Source organism: Rana temporaria, chromosome 3, assembly GCF_905171775.1.
Source record: "Rana temporaria chromosome 3, aRanTem1.1, whole genome shotgun sequence".
Classification (NCBI taxonomy): Eukaryota; Metazoa; Chordata; class Amphibia; order Anura; family Ranidae; genus Rana; species Rana temporaria.
Genome location: NC_053491.1, coordinates 213241027 through 213259491, shown reverse-complemented (window position 1 = coordinate 213259491; position 18465 = coordinate 213241027).

Sequence of the window (18465 nt, the reverse complement as noted above, 5' to 3'; positions counted from 1 at the left end):
GCCTGAGCGGAGATCACCCGACGCTGGATCTTCTCATCGCGGGAGATCACCCGCACCCGTCGCTGGATCAGGACAACGCAGGAAGCCGGGAACGAGTGGATTTTTCAGCGCTGGAGTTTTTTTTTTTTTTTAATAAAGGACTTTATTCTTTTGTGTCAGTGTGTTTTTTTTACAATACTTTTTACTTCCTTCGTGAAATGGTAGAGGTACAGTGTACCCCATTACCATTTCACACAGGGGGGGGGGGGGTCAGGATCTGGGGGTCCCCTTTGTTAAAGGGGTCTTCCAGATTCTGATAAACCTCCCGCCCGCAGACCCCCACAACCACTGGGCAAGGGTTGTGGGGATGAGACCCTTGTCCCCATCAACATGGGGACATCCTCCCCATGTTGAGGGCATGTGGCCTGGTGCGGTTCAGGAGAGAGGGGGGGCCGCACTCTGTCCCCCCTCTTTTCTGCGGCCGGCCAGGTCAACGTGCTCGGATAATGGGTCTGGTTATGGATATTTAGGGGGAACCGCACGTCATTTTTGTTTTAAATTGACGGCGGGGTTCCCCTGAATATCCATACCAGACCTGAAGGGTCTGGTTATGGATATTTACCGGGAACCGCACGTCACTTTTGTTTTAAATTGACGGTGGGGTTCCCCTGAATATCCATACCAGACCTGAAGGGTCTGGTTATGGATATTTACCGGGAACCGCACGTCATTTTTGTTTTAAATTGACGGCGGGGTTCCCCTGAATATCCATGCTCAGTAAAATTAACGTCCGTTAACATAACGGACATTTACGGAGACATTTACTAACGTCCGTGTGCCATAGACTTCAATGTTAAAATATAACGGACGTTAATATATCCGTTACTTGCAACGGACAAAACATTGACAAAAAATAGTGCAAGACCCGTCACATATTCCGTTATAACTAACGTCCGTATGTTATAACGGACTATTACGGATCTTTACGGAACATAAAAAAATCCCATAGACTTTAATGATATTTTATAAAGGACGTATAACTTCCCTTTTTTAACATTATCTGACGGATTTTAAAACGGATTATTAAAACGGATTTATTTTGTAGTGTGAAAAGGGCCTTAGGTGTTTTAATACCATTTGTAAGTGTAAAACTTGCCAAACAGAATTATGCTATGAGATTGTTTTTCTTATACACCACCACTGCGGCGATAGCCACCACCAGCGAGAGCACTTGCTGAAGTGGAGGTTTATATCCCAAACTAGTAGTCCGGCTGTGGATCTGCTGATGGGAGGAGGCCCTCTTTTACACTTTCAAGGTGCATTCCCTTCTGACTTGTGGTGAGTTTAATATCCTCAGGGAGAGAAGCCCTATGTGGTGTGGTGATGTGATTAATCAACCTGATGTGAATTACCAGCAGTGTGTCAGCTCTGCTTTGAAGGATACAGTATTGCTATAAGGTGTTTCAATATATGGACTTCTACTACAGTCATCTACTGTTTCAGCACTGCTAGTGTTTATTTTCCTTGGACATTAAACACCTTATTTATATGACCATTGTTTTTATAGTAGCAACTATTTGTGTAATGGACTTTTTTACCTAATTTGAATATTGGACCATTTTTGAGCGCTGAGGGGAAGTGGATTATTGCTTGATTGCGATTGTATGCTTTCTTTCTTAAGTATTCAGGGAATTTGCTTTTTATTTCTTCCATCCAGATCATGGACAATAAAAGATATTTCAACAGTACAAACAAATGGCAACTGCCCTCACCACATGCAAAACAAAACCAGAAAAATTCTTTGCTCAACTTACCAACCAGCCTGCAAACAACTGAATTATCCAGTCTAACAGTATGCGTTAAAGGGTGGGCTCCTTCCAGACTAACCTGTCCTCTGTCTATCCATTATAATGCATGTGCTTCCACTGTGGAGGATCTCAAAATTTAAAGTTGGGACTACAGGAAAAAACGGGGTGCCTTGAAGGGGCTCTGTGACTTATGCATGTATTTGCAAATGTGTGCAGACTAAACCCCTGTTTTAATGCATACTGTTAAACTGGATAATTTGGTTGTTTGCAGGCTGGTCGGTAAGTTGAGCAGGGAATTTCTCTGATTTTATTTTGCATGTGTTGTCCTTCCATGTGCTCCTTGATGCAAAAAATAAAAATTGAGGGGTGAGCTCCCTCCAGGCTCACCTGCCCTCTGCCTATCCATTATAATGCATGTGCTTCCACTTTGGAGGTTCTCAAAATTTAGAATTTGGACTACAGAAAATTCCAGGGTGCCTTGACGGGGCTCTGTAGCTTATGCATGTATCTTCAAATCTGTGCAGTCTAAACCCCCATTTTTAATGCATACTGTTAGGCTGGATAATTTGGCTGTTTGCAGGCTGGTTGGCAGAGGCGGCTGGTGTTCCAAATTTTTGGGAGGGGGCAAACAAACTGAACAAAAAAAAAAAATATTCAGCTAATGTGCCCATCAATTTCAGCCACTGTGCCCATAAATTTCCTCCACTGTGCCATCAAATGCTGCTACTGTGCCCATCAATTCCCACTACTGTGCCCCATTAATTGCCGCTACTGTGCCCCATCAATTGCTGCCAGTGTGCCCATCAATTGCCGCTACTGTGCCCCATCAAATGCTGCCAGTGTGCATCGCCTGGCACTTACCTGTCTCGCAGCGGGTCACAGTGGCGACCTCCAAGCTCCTTGATGTCTTCTCCCGTCCCCTCTATCAGGCGTCCAATCACCTGTTGTTTCAGCCAATCAGGTGACGGATAAAAGACCCGAGCACCTGATTGGCTGAGAGACGGGTCAGTGTTAGGAAATCGATTAATTTGCTTTCCTAACACAACGCTGAGTGAACAGCGAGCACCCAGCATGGTGCCCACTGTTCACCTTTTTGGACGTCTATTAGAGCCTACGGCTCTAATCAGGTGCTTCCAAAGAAAATGCTGCTGTAATTCAGGTGCCCAACAAGGGGCCGGACACCGGAATTGGGGGTGGAAGTGGCGACCAGGGCCATATTAATAGCATCATGGGCCCCTGGGCAAAGTAATGCTATGGGGCCCCTACAAGCCCCAATTTACGCACCTACTTTACAGTGTGTCACTTGTGTTAGCCTGTCACTTGCCACTGTTACCTGCCTCCAGATTCAGCGTGTCACTTGCCACTTTCACCTGCCTCCAGATCCAGCGTGTCACTTTCCACTGTCACCTGCCTCCAGATTCAGCGTGTCACTTGCCACGGTCACCTGCCTCCAGATTCAGCGTGTCACTTGTCACTGCCTCCAGATTCAGCGTGTCACTTGCCACTGTCACCTGTCACCAGATTCAGCATGTCACTTGCCATCGTCACCTGTCTTCAGATTCAGCGTGTCACTTGCCACCCATCCCCTGCCACCAGATTTAGGATGTCACTTGCCACCGATCCCTTGCCACCAGATTCAGGGTGTCACTTGTCACCCATCCCCTGCTACCAGATTCAGTGTGTAACTTTCCATCCATCCCCTGTCTGAGAGACAGAGGAGGGGTCTGAGAGACAAAGGAGAGGGGTCTGAGAGGCAGAGGAGGGGGGTCTGAGAGGCAGAGGAGGGGGGTCTGAGAGGCAGAGGCGAGGGGTCTGAGAGGCAGAGGAGGGGGGTCTAAGAGGCAGAGGAGGAGGGTCTGAGAGGCAGAGGAGGGGGTTTGAGAGGCAGAGGAGAGGGGTCTGAGAGGCAGAGGAAGGGGGTCTGAGAGGCAGAGGAGAGGGGTCTGAGAGGCAGAGGAGGGGGGTCTGAGAGGCAGAGGAGGGGGCTCAGACAGACCACATAGTGCTGTCTCTTCCTGCAGTCCCTCCTCTGCTCACCCCCCCTCTCAGTGTGCTGGCATGTATGTACAGGATGCCAGGTACCTGATGGCCAGAAGTGGCAGCGCCGAGTCTCCCTCTAGATCCGGGGGTGTGCTCGCTGCTCTGCTCCTTCCAGTGGCTCCTTGGCAGCCTCCGCCTAGCGCATGTTCCTTTCTTCCGGGCTCCCAGCCAGCCTGTCCTCCGGCCTGGGCCGCACGGCACACGGTTCCTGGAGAGTAGAGAGGAGGTGGAGGAATCCAAATTCTGGGAGTGGGGGGGGCAGCCCTCGCTCCTATTCATCTCTTCAGTGGTCAGGGAGGGGGTGGACCTGTTCTTCCTCCTCTACTTTTACATCCAACTCCCCTCCTCGCTGGCCACTTTCCCTGAATCCCTGCTGTCTGCTGCCACGCTCCCGCTGAACTCTGCATAAAAAAAGTCCTGATGCCTGCATCATGATATCAGTGCAGCGCAGCAGATTACAGGAAACACAGGATATCAGAGCTGAGAGTCAAAGCTGCACGGGAGGGAGGCTGCAAAGGCCAGTTATAGGTGAGGGCAGTGGTCATTTGTTTGTACTGTTTAAATATTGGTAACGGGACGCACTGGACACCTTTGCTGCCATAGTGCTATATGCTTGGTGTCCAGTGCTCCCCTGTGCCTTTTAAGGAGGGTGGGCTCCCTCCAGGTTCACCTGCCCTCTGGCTATCTATTATGGGACAGAGCCTTAATAGGTTTAGTTAAGCAGGGAATTTTTCTAGTTTTGTTTTGCAATAAAAGAGATTTAGCTTTTGACTGGAGGTTTAGAGAAAACAAATCTGTGCTGACAATAGCTAACACAATTTTTTTTTAAACATGTTATTCCTGAACTACCCTATTAAACGAAAAAGAAACCTGGTAAACTTAACAAAAAGAAGAAAAGTGTGCATTTTAATTGTATTGGCTAATGTATTTTCCTTAAAATTAATAATTTTTTCATGCAATGAAAAAAAAAAAAAAAACATGCGGCAGCTACCTTTTAAATTGTGGCAGTAGTAGCCTCTGCTGCTGTAATCTGGAGGTTCTCTTAAAGTTGACCAATAATCCAAATTTTTCAGGTCTATAAATTATTGAGTAATTACAGTATTACAGAACTGCATTTCTGTAGTTTTCTATAAGTTTATAGTCACTGCTGGAAACAAATTCTAACAGGTTTACAATTTTCATTTACTAAATAACCTTGGGCAAGCTTTATAAGTTGTATGTTTTATCAATTAAGAATATTGACAACATTTTTTATCAGCCAACTTAAATTATATTGCCCAGGTGGTAGCTGCTTTATTACCTGTATGCATAGTTGAATTAGTTAAGAATGTTGCAGGTGTAAACTGCCAGGAAATAAAAACACAGCATATACAGATCCCAGTGGTGGAGGTGGAAAGAGTCTTTTGTGACAGCAGCAGACAAAGGATAAAAAAAGTTGTCAAGATTCGCTGTAGAGTGGGACATTCAGTGATTCAGGAGCATCTTTAAACTGTTATCTTAGAAGAAGCCATTTGACATATATTTCTACTGTTTCAGGAATCCTAAACAAAATGAAGGCCAAAAACTCTACAGGAACAATATTATTAATTTGGCTTGAAAGCACCTTCACCCCCTAATCTGAACAGCTTTCTTATATGGCCAGACAAAATTTGGCGGGCACAGCATACTGATCTTTCAACCTTTACTGTGGTAAGGACTGAAAACAATGATAAGTATTGTACACACCAAAACTTTGCAGCTTCGAGTTCTATTTTACACACTACAAGACAAAATTAATTGGAAACACACTAGAATTCCCAATGGATGTTTTTTACTAACAAAGCTTGGACTTGATTTGGCATTGTTATAGTTTATTTTCCTATTCTCAGCGATGTGAAATAGTGGGGGTCATGAAACTTTGTTAGTGAGTTATGCATGTAGAGCAACGTGACTAACCTTTTGGTAATTTTTAGTATATGAGAACATTTGTTTGGCTGAGGTATAACCTATTTAATATACCTTAGATGCACCCTTTTCTTTGGAAGTAACAGCTTCTGAGTAATGCGTATTGGCTTTAACATTATCGCGAAAAGTAGTTGCTAACTGCCAAAGGTTTATTTTGCATGGTTTGTACTTATGTAACTATGGATTAAAGCAGAAACTACATCAATATAGTTGTCAACAATATAAAATACATGTATAACAATGCCAAAGCAAAATATTAATAATAACAACTAAATCAAATAAAATGTGTCTCTTGACTAAAAATTTTGAATAAATACAATCTCAAACAAAAGTTCATGTTTGAAAGTGAACCCAACTCCAATTCACTTCAAAACAACAACTTTCACTTATCATCCACTTTGAGAGTCCAGACAATTTGTGTTCTGCACTCAACACCACTTGTGATTCCTTCACCCAATTGAAAAGACACAAAAAAACTAAAAAACAACTTCATCCAGTCAGCGGGCAGAGGAGGCAAGTTGACGACCGGAACCAGCTCACACGTGTCTCTGGCCATCAGGAGAGAGAAGTCTTTGCAGCAGAAGACAAAGTCAAAGCCTTTTCGGACTGGGGATCATGGTATGGCCTCCTTCACAGTCTCTCCAGCTGCATGTGAGCTCAGACAATCCCTGCTTTTCACTAAGCCCTGGCAGGTCTCCCTCACAGGCTGCAACCCTGTCCCCAGGATATGATTCCTATGCATCTTTAACCATATACAAGGATATGGCAGACATTCTCCTCAGCCAATCCAACAGCCTAATCTGGACAGTTCTGCAGATCCCCCCCGATTCCCCACTGATCCAGCCACAATACCCAGGTGATCCAATACTCCTTGCTTGCTTTGCAGATTTGCTACAGAGGGAACTAGCAAGGGCTACTGATAAATCGGCCTCTGAGATAAAACAGGACCTTCAAGAGTTGGGAAAACTTTTAGAGAGTATTGAATCAAAGATAGATGATACTTATCACAGTGTCCCAAAATTCTAACATGATCACAGAGCTACAAGACCACCTTGAGGAAGCTTACACAGAAATTGACGACCTTGAAAATCACGTTGGGTGCTATAATTGTCATATTAGAGGTTTTCCAGAAATGGTGAAAGATGACACCTTCTCTTATGCTATCTGCTGTGCCAGATATTGATGAAATTCATATAGAAACACCCAGAGATGTGATCGTGAAACCCTATTTTTTCAGGGTCAAGGGGGTGATCACGCGCTATGCTAGAGAACACCCAGATCTTGAAATTGATGGATTCAAACTTCAAGTCTTTTCTGATATCTTCCAGTCCACTATGTAAAAAGGAAGATTCTTCAAATCTTTGCTTCACCCTTGATTCAACGGAATATCCGCTACAGATGGAACTATCCTTTTTGGCTTCAGTTTACTTTTAATGGCGATCCTACAACTTTTCTACATTTACTGAAGGTGAGAATATCCTATTAAAGTTGGGCTTCATATCTCACAGTTCTCTACCTTGGAGCCAGCCAAGATCCAGCAGCTCTCCCCCTCTCTGGTTTCCTTCACCGACTAAGAAATCTGCGACCTCTCACTGTGAGACCTAAGAACTTGCTGTTTGCTGCCAGTTGATGTTTCTTCCTAGCAGTGTCTTTTCAGTGGTCCGTTTGAGGACATTAGCCACTGCACATATTTCCCCCCCTTTTTTTGGGGGGAGGGGGGGGGGGTTGTTCAACATGTGCCTTATACATGGCTGCTTTAGTTCTTAAGGGTTATGCTCTTGAATCTAGGCTGTGATGGTTACTGGTTTAATAATAATGGTACTGTTATTTTTATATAAGGTGCTGTTGGGTATTTCATTTTCCAAGTGTACCCTTTAGTACCGGGAGATGTCTATGCACTCCTCCTACTCAAAGGACTCTTCCCATTGCTTGGTCTTGATAAAGAATCCTCTGCATTAAGAGCTTTGGTTCTGGGATATTGGACCATTCGTTATTACATGCTAGTAATTCCCTGTATTGTATGTTATATTGTTCGGAGCTGGAAGGTTCCTGGCCCAAATACTTCCCTTTTTTTCTTCTTCTGCTTTGCTCCTACTTTAACCTTTTTTACTGTTCCCTTTTGAAAGTCACTCTGAGACTTTGTCGGTTCCTTTGGATTTTTTGAACTTTGGACGGGTTTTCAAATGTTTATCTGTGCTGACTGTTACCTATGTTTAGAGTAGCGAATACTATTCACTCCGTCCGCCTACTCTCTCACAATGTTCAGGGCTTAGGGTCGCCTTCCAATTGTATTAAGGCCTTCACACGTTACCGATCCTCGGGTGCTGATATTGTAGCCTTACAGGAGACACACTTTGCTCCTTTATTTACCCCATATACATCCATTAAGATTATCCTATTTGTTTTTTTGCAACTGCCTCTGAAAAAAAGGGGAGTGGCACTCTGTCTATCTAGACAGCTTTCCTTTACTGAAACTAAAGTCATTAAAGACAAGGAAAGAAGATACCTCTTGGTTAAGGGTTATTTGGGAGAGAATTTGGTGACCTTTTTTATTTACTATGCCCCTAATATGAAGCAAGTTGCGTTTTTAATCTTCTTGCTGCAATCTTTGGCTCCTGAATTTGAGGGGTGTGTTATTTTAGCAGGTGACTCTAATTTAGCCTTAGACCTTATAATGGACAGATCTCACACTGCTTCATTCAGATCCACCTTCTTTTCTTTTCCAAACACATCCACTTCTAAACAAAGTCATAAATTTGCTCAATTGCTATATTGTTACAATCTTATAGACACTTGGAGGGACACTAACCCCACTTCTAGAGATTGTTCTAATTTTTCAGGAGCCCATAATCATTACTCTTGTATTGATCATGTTTTTTTCCTCTCAGGGCTCCTACCTAAGTTATATTCATCTAAAATAATCTCTACTATATGGTCAGACCATGATCCTATAACATTAGTTCTCAGACTTGACAACTAAGATGGCTAACTTGCATTGACACCTAAACAAATGCCTCCCCAATAATGAATCTAAGGCCCTGTACACACGATCAGTCCAAACTGATGAAAACGGACTGAAGTTCAGTTTCATCGGTCCAAACCGACCGTGTGTGGGCCCCATTAGTCTGTTATCCTTCGGTCCAGAAATTTAGAACTTGCTTTAAAATTTAACTGATGGACTGGTAACCGATAGGTCAAAACTGATGGTTAGTACGCAAAAGCATCGGTTCCAAACCCGGGCATGCTCAGAATCAAGTCGACGCATGCTTGGAAGCCTTGAACTTCATTTTTCTCAGCACGTCGTTGTGTTTTACGTCACCGCGTTGGGCTCGATCAGATTTTGAACTGATGGTGTGTAGGCACATCAGACCATCAGTCAGCTTTATTGGTGAACCGATGAAACTGAACTTCAGTCCGTTTTCATCAGTTTGAACTGATCGTGTGTACAGGGCCTTACTGTCTTGATATTTCTACCCATCTAAAGTCTTATTTTGAAATTAAAAAGGCAGAAGATACCACCCCTGCAATCAATTGGGTGGCTCACAAGAGCTCTGTCAGGGGGTTCTTTATCCATCTGTTTTCCAGGCATGATTTCCAGAGTTGATTTCTGCTAAAACTAAGGAATATAAAGCTCCAGCTGCCCAACATAAAAACTCTCCATCCCCGATTTATTGACTAAACTTGAACAAACCTTGGAACTCAACATTTTCCTCACCACAAAAGCTGAGAAACTATTGTGTTGGTTAAATCATTTTTTTATTTGGCATGATCACCCAGAATCCTTGCTAGCATACAAGCTCTCTCCTAGACACTCTCATTTGGCATTATCTAAAATAAGTCTTTCTGGAGGCCACATCTCTCAAGATCCCCAAAAGATCCTTCAGGAATTCCACAAATGTTATGCTGCTCCTTCATCCATTAGGGACTTTCCGGGGAGCCAGCCTGTCCCCTCTATTGAGGAGGCTCATAGAGACCTCCTGATGGACCAGCCTTTTACCTGTGAGGATATCTGTAATACTATCAAAATATCACTTCACAAGTCGCCAGGCCCAGAGGGTCTCCTTAATATTTAGTACAAAAGATTATCTTAACAGCTGGTCCCACATATGGCTCTCCGTTTTAATTTCTGGTGAAACATTTCCTCTGGATGAAAAGAAGGCCTATATTAGTGTTACTCCTAAACCTAATAAAGATTCCACCAAAGTCTTTAGTTATCGCCCAATCTCATTATTCAACTGTGATTTAAAAATCCTTACAACTATCTTGGCCTTACGTCGCAATACCTTTTTAGCACAATAGTTCCTTATAGATCAATCAGGATTTATTGTCGGTGCCAAATATTAGATTAGATTTGTAGGTCAATAACTTTGATTTCAGCCATGCATGCTAATTGGGACGCACACCTTTTTTTAGGAGCCTTTGCTTCTTTGCTTAGACCTCCATAACGTTTTTCTTAGTGTAAATTGGAATTATTTATTCACTACTTTAGAGACTTTGGGTTTGGCCCTACATTTCTTTCCTTATTGAAAACTATATCTTTCTCTGTCAGCTCAGGTTACAGGGGTTACAAATCATCATCATTCACTATCAGACGTGACAAGAGAAAGAATTGACCACTCTCTCCTCTACTCTTTGCATTAGCAATTGAAACCCTGGCTATGGCAATTCGGTCTCATCCTAATACCCATGGCATTTGTTGTGGGCAACAATAACTTGCTGATGTCCTTATGTATATCACTAATCCTCAAATCACTTTACCTAATTTGTTGTCCTTATTGGATCAGTTTTCACAGCTTTCTGGCATTTCCCTAAATTCTCATAAAACAATGGCCTTTAATGTCTTGTTACCTACATTAATGGTATGGGCCCTTCGGGATACCTACAATTTTTAATAGGGACAAAACTCTCTTCCATATTTAGGGGTTCAATTAACATCTTCTATTGAGACTTTTTATAAGGCTAATTATCCGCCATTGTTTAAAAAACTTAGGGGGGACCTTTATCGTTGGGCGGACTATTCCCTATCATGGTTTGTCAGAATCAACTCTGTCAAAATGAAGTTTTTTACCCAGGATGCTTTACTACTTTAAAACTTTACCAGTGGCAGTCCGAGATGAGATCTACAGCATCTATAAGCCAAGGTTCTTTGTTTTATATAGGGTAAAAGAAGATCTCGGATGCACAAACAGATATTATGTACCCTAAAAACTAGTGGTCTTGATCTTCCCAATCTACAAAACTAATTTCAAGCTGCTCAAATTGCCCAACTTTCCTACACTACGGCTACAGGTCCTACACCTTGGGTCTCTCTAAAGGCAGTCTCCTGTCACCCCTTTGCCATAGGATCATTGATGTGGTTTCCTAGCCGTCTACGCCCTCCTTTATCACATTCGGTCTGGGACAAAGTGTGTCACTGTAAGTCCTTATCATCCCTGCACACACCATTGGCTCCCTTCTTTAACCCTGAGTTCTCACCTAGGTTGATAACAAAATGATTTCAATTGTGGCTTAATAAGGTGTTAAGAATTGGTGATTACCTTAATGGAAACCAAATATAATATTTACAATACTTTTAAAGACAAGATACAGACACCTTCTAGTGAAATGTTCTGATATTATAAAATTGCGTCTTTTATCAGATGCAAACTCAATCTAATAGTTGGAGTTCTCGCACTTGCGTTTTTTGAGTTGTCTTGCCAGACGGGGGTCTTTTGAGGGGATGAGTGTCTGCGGTGTATGCCTCCCTCACTGAACCAAATTCATAACGCCAATGGGAAAAGGACCTGTCTGAGTGGCAGGCTATTGCCTACCCTTTTTTCTAGTCTCCATCAATACCATGCTAATTGAAGCCAACTATAAAACAATTTTGCATTGGTACCTGGTCCCTATTCGGGTGGCTAAAATGCATCTGTCCACTTCACCTAACTATTTTCGACGTTGTGGTCAGTTGGAGACAATGCATCATATCTGGTGGCAGTGCCCCCTTGTGACTAGGTTTTTGATTCAGATATTTAGTTTAATTCAGTTGCCCTATTCCATAAATTACCTGATGAAGTGCCCCGGAAGTTAGTGAAATTAATCACATATATACTGTTGACGGCAAGGACAAACTCACTCACATACTCCCATAATAACTGTAAAAAGTTTGAGAAAATATGGGGCCCGTGGATATGTCAAATCTCAGTTCCCTAATGAGCTCTGGGCTGACCTTATTTTCTTGAGCAATGGAAAGGCACAAGTGCTGGTAATCTGGAACCAAAGACTTCAACTAGGGAGCACTGGTGTCAAGTAAGCCGATATACAGAAGTGCCGATGTACAGTGGTGAGGGCATCAAGTCTAGTAGAGATTAGAGCCAGGTCACAAGCCAAGTTCAGTAACAATTGAGCAGGAAAGCATCAAATCATGAGCAGGATCAAGGTCAAGGACGAGCAGAGGTTCAAAACATGAAGGCAGCCAGGTACAGAAGCAATAGCAAAAATCCTGGCAAAGAGTTCCGACTGAGGTCAGTAAAAGATAGGAAGTAAACAGACAGGCAAGGATTATCCATAAGCAAGTCAGATTAAATTGGGTCAATAAGTGTCAAGCAGATTCTGGATGTGGGTAAACAGGAACTGAAGATGAATGACCATTTAGCAATGATCTCATGCAGGGACAAGGTTTACATAGTCCACTGGGTGCCAACATGATCTTGACTGTGCATCCGTGTGCACGTTTCTATGCTTGTAGTCATGCACATTGTTGCACATTTACATAGGCTCCCATGCCCAAAAACCTGTTTATGGACATGATGAGCCTTTATGGTTGGTCTAACAGAACGTCCCACACTCCGCTTGAGTGCTTCCGTCATATACCGTTTCCTATCAGTCTGGATATAGATATCAGATATTCCAGCTGCTCACATGCACACAACAAGATGAAACTTGTTTGTCTGCTGAACATGGAGTGTTTAATAGAACCAAGAATACAACCTTATATACAGTTTAAAGAGGAGGTAACCAGAACATAAATTAACATGAGCTAATTAACTAATCATTTACCCAGACTAGGCGACTCATAGATATGACCTTTCAGGGTAGATGTCCCGTCTCCTCGCTCACCTGCTATACAATATATTCATAAGTGTAAACACAGGACATCTTCACACAATAGCAGGGTCAATTAGCACAGAGAACAGACAGATGGCTGGAGGGGGTGGCATTAGCATCTCCTTACACTGTATGTCCCAACAGTATGAATCAATCACTCTAATGGCATATACAGGGTCCCAGGCATACAGCTCACAAAGAGCACCATTCCTCCAAATGCCAGGGCCCATGATCGCAAGGCAAGAGGCTAGCATTCAGTCCCCTCCAAAAGCCTCTGTCCCAGGTGAGTCTGTCACAGTTGGTATGACCTTTCGCATGTTTCTGATGCACTGCTATTATCAGCACTGTTTATATATTTGGTGGAAGGCATACTCTTTAACTGGTATAAGAGAATCTTCAAAAATGAGCAGCTGGGTGGTTGCCCTGATAGCCCTTCTGCTAAAGGCCAACACCTTATGCAGAATACAGCTCCAAAAAAATCTAGGCACTGACAGATACAACATTAACATTTACTGTAACATGTTGCATGTCAAAAGCTCATGATCTGGATGAAAGGCTCTATATTTTTGGTTGCCTATTTAACATAAGGCATTGTTAGGATTTCTGGATAGGTTTAAATGCAGTGTAGAGAACTCTAGAAAAAAAGTAGTGGCTACCTGCCTCTACAGTTTATAATCCCCACTTATTGAGTGCATTGCAGCACATGTATAATTATTTACGGTTACTAATGACTCTGAATTAACTATACCAGGGTACACACTATACAGGAACAAAAGAGTTGGAAAGAGGGGAGGTGGAGTTGATATACATGTCAAAAATGGAATAACTTAAACATTAATAAAAAATGAAAATACTCAACTCTCTGGGTCTGCCTTGCAACCAGAGAGGGATCTTCCCTTAGACTTGGTGTAGCATACAGACCGCCAGGACAGACTGAAGATTATGATGTGAGATGTTTTAAAGTGATTGTAAACAATCACCTTGTAAAAAAAAACAGTTCAGTTTAAAATAGAATTGAAGGTCAACGCAGTTGTACATAAACATAAAAAACATCATTAAAGACTTTATTTATTCTTTTTTTTTCCACTTTCCATATAAGTGATCACATTCTATCTGTTCTCAACTGCATGCCAGCTGGGAGGGTGAGAAGCAACAACACACTGAGCTTCCCAGTGAAAGACTCATTTGAGGGGAGCAGCCCGAGTTTCCAGCATAGCTAGAGAACTGACACTTTGTTCTCCTGCTTAGTGTGGTCAGTTTTTATTTGGAACGCAGAGGGTCTGATAGGAACACTAGGGATTTCACACAAAAAAAGCAATACAAAGAGAATAGGATACTTTCTCTTGCAAGTATATGGTACAGCAGGCACATATCAGGAATATGAAATGATGGTTTTTACATACTATTTTTAATTATAGGTGACTTCAACATGCCTGACACTAAAATGAATTCCGCTATTACAAGCAGGAGCCGGGATGTAATGGAGGCACTGGATGGGGTTTCTCTGAAACTGGTAAAAAGGCCAGCCCGAGGTGGTAATATTGTAGACCAAGTACTGACAAATGGGCAATGTTGAGGTGGTTGACAATTTGGGTTCCAGTGATCACCAATGCATTTGGTTTGATATAAAAAAAAAGAACTAAAATATGATATCCAAAACCAAAAGTTTTAGATTTAAAAAGGACAAATTTTGCTGAAATGAGGGAATTTTGAAAAATAAATTGAAAGGTTGGAGTAAAAGCAAGTAAGCAGTGGGCACTTTTAACCACTTCAATTCCAGGCACTTACACCCCCTTCCTGCCCAAGTCAATTTTCAGCTTTCTGCGCTGTCGCTGTTTAACAATTGCGCGGTCATTCTACACTGTACCCAAACAGAATTGTTATCATTTTTTTCCCACAAATAGAGCTTTCTTTTGATAGTATTTGATCAACTCTGCAATTTTTATTTTTTGCTAAACAAAAATTTTGAAAAAAAAGGGTTTCTGTTATAAAATGTTGTAAATAAGTATGTTTTCTCCTTCACTGATGGGCACTGATAAGGCGGCACCGATGAAGGGGCACTGATGGGCACTGATATACAGCACTGATAAGCACTGGTAGGTGGAGCTGATATGCAGCACTGATAGGCATTAATAGATGCCACTGATGGGCACCCATGGGTGGCAATGGTGGCCACTGATGGGCACTGATAGGCGACACTAATGGGCACTGAGAGGCTGCAATGATGGGCACTGATAGATGGCACTGGTAGGCTTTGTAGAGGGGCACTTATTGGCAGCTGCCAGGGCATTGATTGGCAGCAGCCTGGGCACAGATTGGCATTTCCCTGGTGGTCTAGGGGGGCATACCTGGTGGTCCAGGCAGCATCCTGGTGGTTTTGGTCAGGCATCCGAGGGGGGTTGCACATATAAACAATTGGCACAGACCCCCCCTGTCAGGTGAGCAGCCAATCGGCTTTCCTCTACTCTCGTCTGTCAGACGCAAGTGAGGAAAAGCCGGTCAATGGCTCTTCCTGTTTACATCATGATCAGCCGTGATTGGACACGGCTGATCAAGTGGTAAAGAACCTCAGTCGGAGGCTGTTTACATAGATCGGTGTAGCGGAGTGTCAGACTGACACATCGCACCACTGATTGCCGCAATGTGCGTCCACACAGGCACGCAACGGTTGTTATCCTGCTGGATGTCATATGACGTCCAGTCAGGATAACTGAACCACTGCCCAGCTGTCATTTTGCTATAGGCCTGGCGAGAAGTGGTTAAAGTCTACCATCCTGGAGGCAACTAGATTACATTTCAGGAAAATTGGTAAGAATTAATGGAAGAAAAGAAACAATATGGTTCACTAAAAAGGTAAGTAGAATAGTAAAGTAAAAGAAAATCGGCATATAGGAGATTCAAGGACAGTAGGTGTAGCATGATACAGATGTATATTGAAAAAAGTCAAAAGGAGGCCAAACACATTAGTGCTGCCGAAGCACAAAAATAGGAGGAAATTGCTAAATGTATTAAGAAAGGAGACCAAATCTTTTTTAAGTATATCAGTGATAGAAGGAAAACACTGGGATTGCTAAAATAAAAACTGGACATGAAAACTGGACACAACACTTATGTTGAGGGAGTCCTGGATATAGCAAACCATTTAAACAATAACTTATATGCAGTCTTCCCAGAACTAAATTGTACTAGCAATAACAAGTTGGGAAATCATATTGGTTCATCTAGGTTATTTTTAGGATTTCTAGAGACAGAGGTGGCACAGGAACTGGCTCAGTTTAAGCTTAAAGCAGAGCTCCGCCCTATAATAAGGCTTACTTATAGGTAGTGTAAATATCTCCTAAACCTGTACCATTTAGGAGATATTTACATTACATGTAGCCAGTGACATCACTGGCGCATGCCCTCTGAAGGAGCCACTCACAGCGCCGGAACCTGCAGCGCCAAAACCTGCAAACCTGGAAGTGGCTTCGGGAAAAATGTCATCCGCCTCAGCAGTGTGTGGGTGCCACTGGAAGGCTTCGTTCTAAGGTTATCACCGAGGCCAGTCCGTCTGCCAGCATCCTGCCAAATATTTTTAAGTCAATATTGATGACTGAGATAGGACGGAGGTTTTGGGGGACATAATGATCCTTATGTGGTTTCGGGATAGCAGACATATTGGCCAAAAGCATCTCTGATGGAAAGTTGTGGCCCTCCAAGATGTGGTCAAAGAGTGACTAATTTTGGGGTCAGTGTAGAAGAGAACTTTTTATAGTATGTAGTGGTATAGCCATCTGGGCCAGGGGCTGTGGACGATTTGAGGGACTTAATAATGTTTGCAATTAAACTAGTGCACGTAGTGATCAAGGTTTCCAGTTCCTGCTCAGACAGAGTGGGTGGAGCTAATTCAGCAAACTAGGCTTGAGAGGCTGGGTTAGCAGCCACCGCTTGTTTCGAAAATTGTTTTTGGTAGCAGTCGACAAAAATACCAAGAATGTCCTTGGGGTGAGATACCAAGGAGCCAGTAGAATTACGTAGTTTATACGCATGAGGTGGTTTTACCATGTGGTGATCTAACCTAGGGCATTCATGAATCTCTGCAGCAGAGGAGTTGGCTAGGACAACCGGGGTGCAATAAATAGGCAAGCATGACTATCATGCGGGTTAGAGTAAAAGGTATAGGATCTAGTGCCTACATTGTGTGCTCGCCAAATGTCAATTGCAAAGCATTGTGAGAACCGACTAGCGATTTAGGAAAGGCTTTCGAGGATGGAGTAAATCTGCTTCTGTCCAACAATGGGTGTGCTTTAGTATTGAAATTCCCCCCCCCCCCCCTTGACAACCAAGTGAGTGTAGAGATATTGATCAAATTGATATTGATATTGATCAAAAGAAGCATAGAAAAATGACGCTTGGGCCTCATTTAGAGCATAAGCAGAGGCTATGGTGGTAGCACAGCCCTGTATCATGCCTTGGAGGATTATGAATCGGCTTTCAGGGTCTTTATATACATGGCTAAGGTCAAAAAGCAGAGTGTTGCATACGAATATGGCTACTCCACAGGACTTGGCTGTATGAGTAGTGCAATAAAATTGTCTAAAGGCCTTGTCAAAATATTAAGAATGAGTAGGGACTGAGAAATAGGTTTCTTGTAGTAGCAGGATATCAGCTCCTAAACTTTTATAGAGGCAAAAAGCCTTTTTTCACTTTTGAGGAAGGTTGACACCTTGAACATTATGAGAAATAAGTGCCATAGCGAGCCATCAAAGGGGGGGGGGGGTGAGTGAAAGTGGGTGCAAAAACTCTCATGTAAGAGACGTGGAGTCTTAGTGAAGTAGCCAAATTCCCACAGTAATACCTGTCAAACAGTGTCAAATAATTGAGATATGCACAATCATTATGAAGAAGCATACAGTACAGTAGAACTGTGTAATTAAATCTTCCGTAACCATAAAATGTAAACAATTAAAACCAAAAAAATGGAAACCAACATTGAACAAGAGGGTCAGAGGAGAACCTCCAAACTGACCAAAACATAACAAACTTCGGGACCAGGGTGTCCGATACCTACCACCAGAGCCAAGGTAATCCGTAATGGCAAACAGAACAGCCCAATATAACACGCTGCACTGAACACCACCCCGGGTTGGATCAAGGAGTAAGTAGGGGGAATAACTGTGTAGACGAGGAGACTTCTTGCCAGACAGTGTGAGTCATTATGAGACAATATATCTTAAAAAATATGTCATCCGTAAGTTAAATGAATCCGGTTATAAGATAAATGTTCCTTTAGGGTCATTACCAGACTGGCTACCCACTTGAAGGATGATAGTAAGGTGTAGTCAGTGAAGGAAGAATTCCACCATAAGGCACTGTGAGATGCCATGTCTCTCTGCATGACACAACAATCTGGCGAAGCCAGCTACATTATTATGAAGGAACCTGAATCAGTTATACCGGTAAGACACAAAAGTGGCAAAGAAAAGAATCGGCAGATAAGGCTGGAAGGTCCCAGAAAAGTTGGTGCCATCTTCTCCGATCGCAGCGAGGGGAAGGTGTTGCCCAGATAGAGTTAGGCCGAGGAGTAGAGGGGTTGCGGGGTACAGCATCTGATTCTAGCAGGAGATTT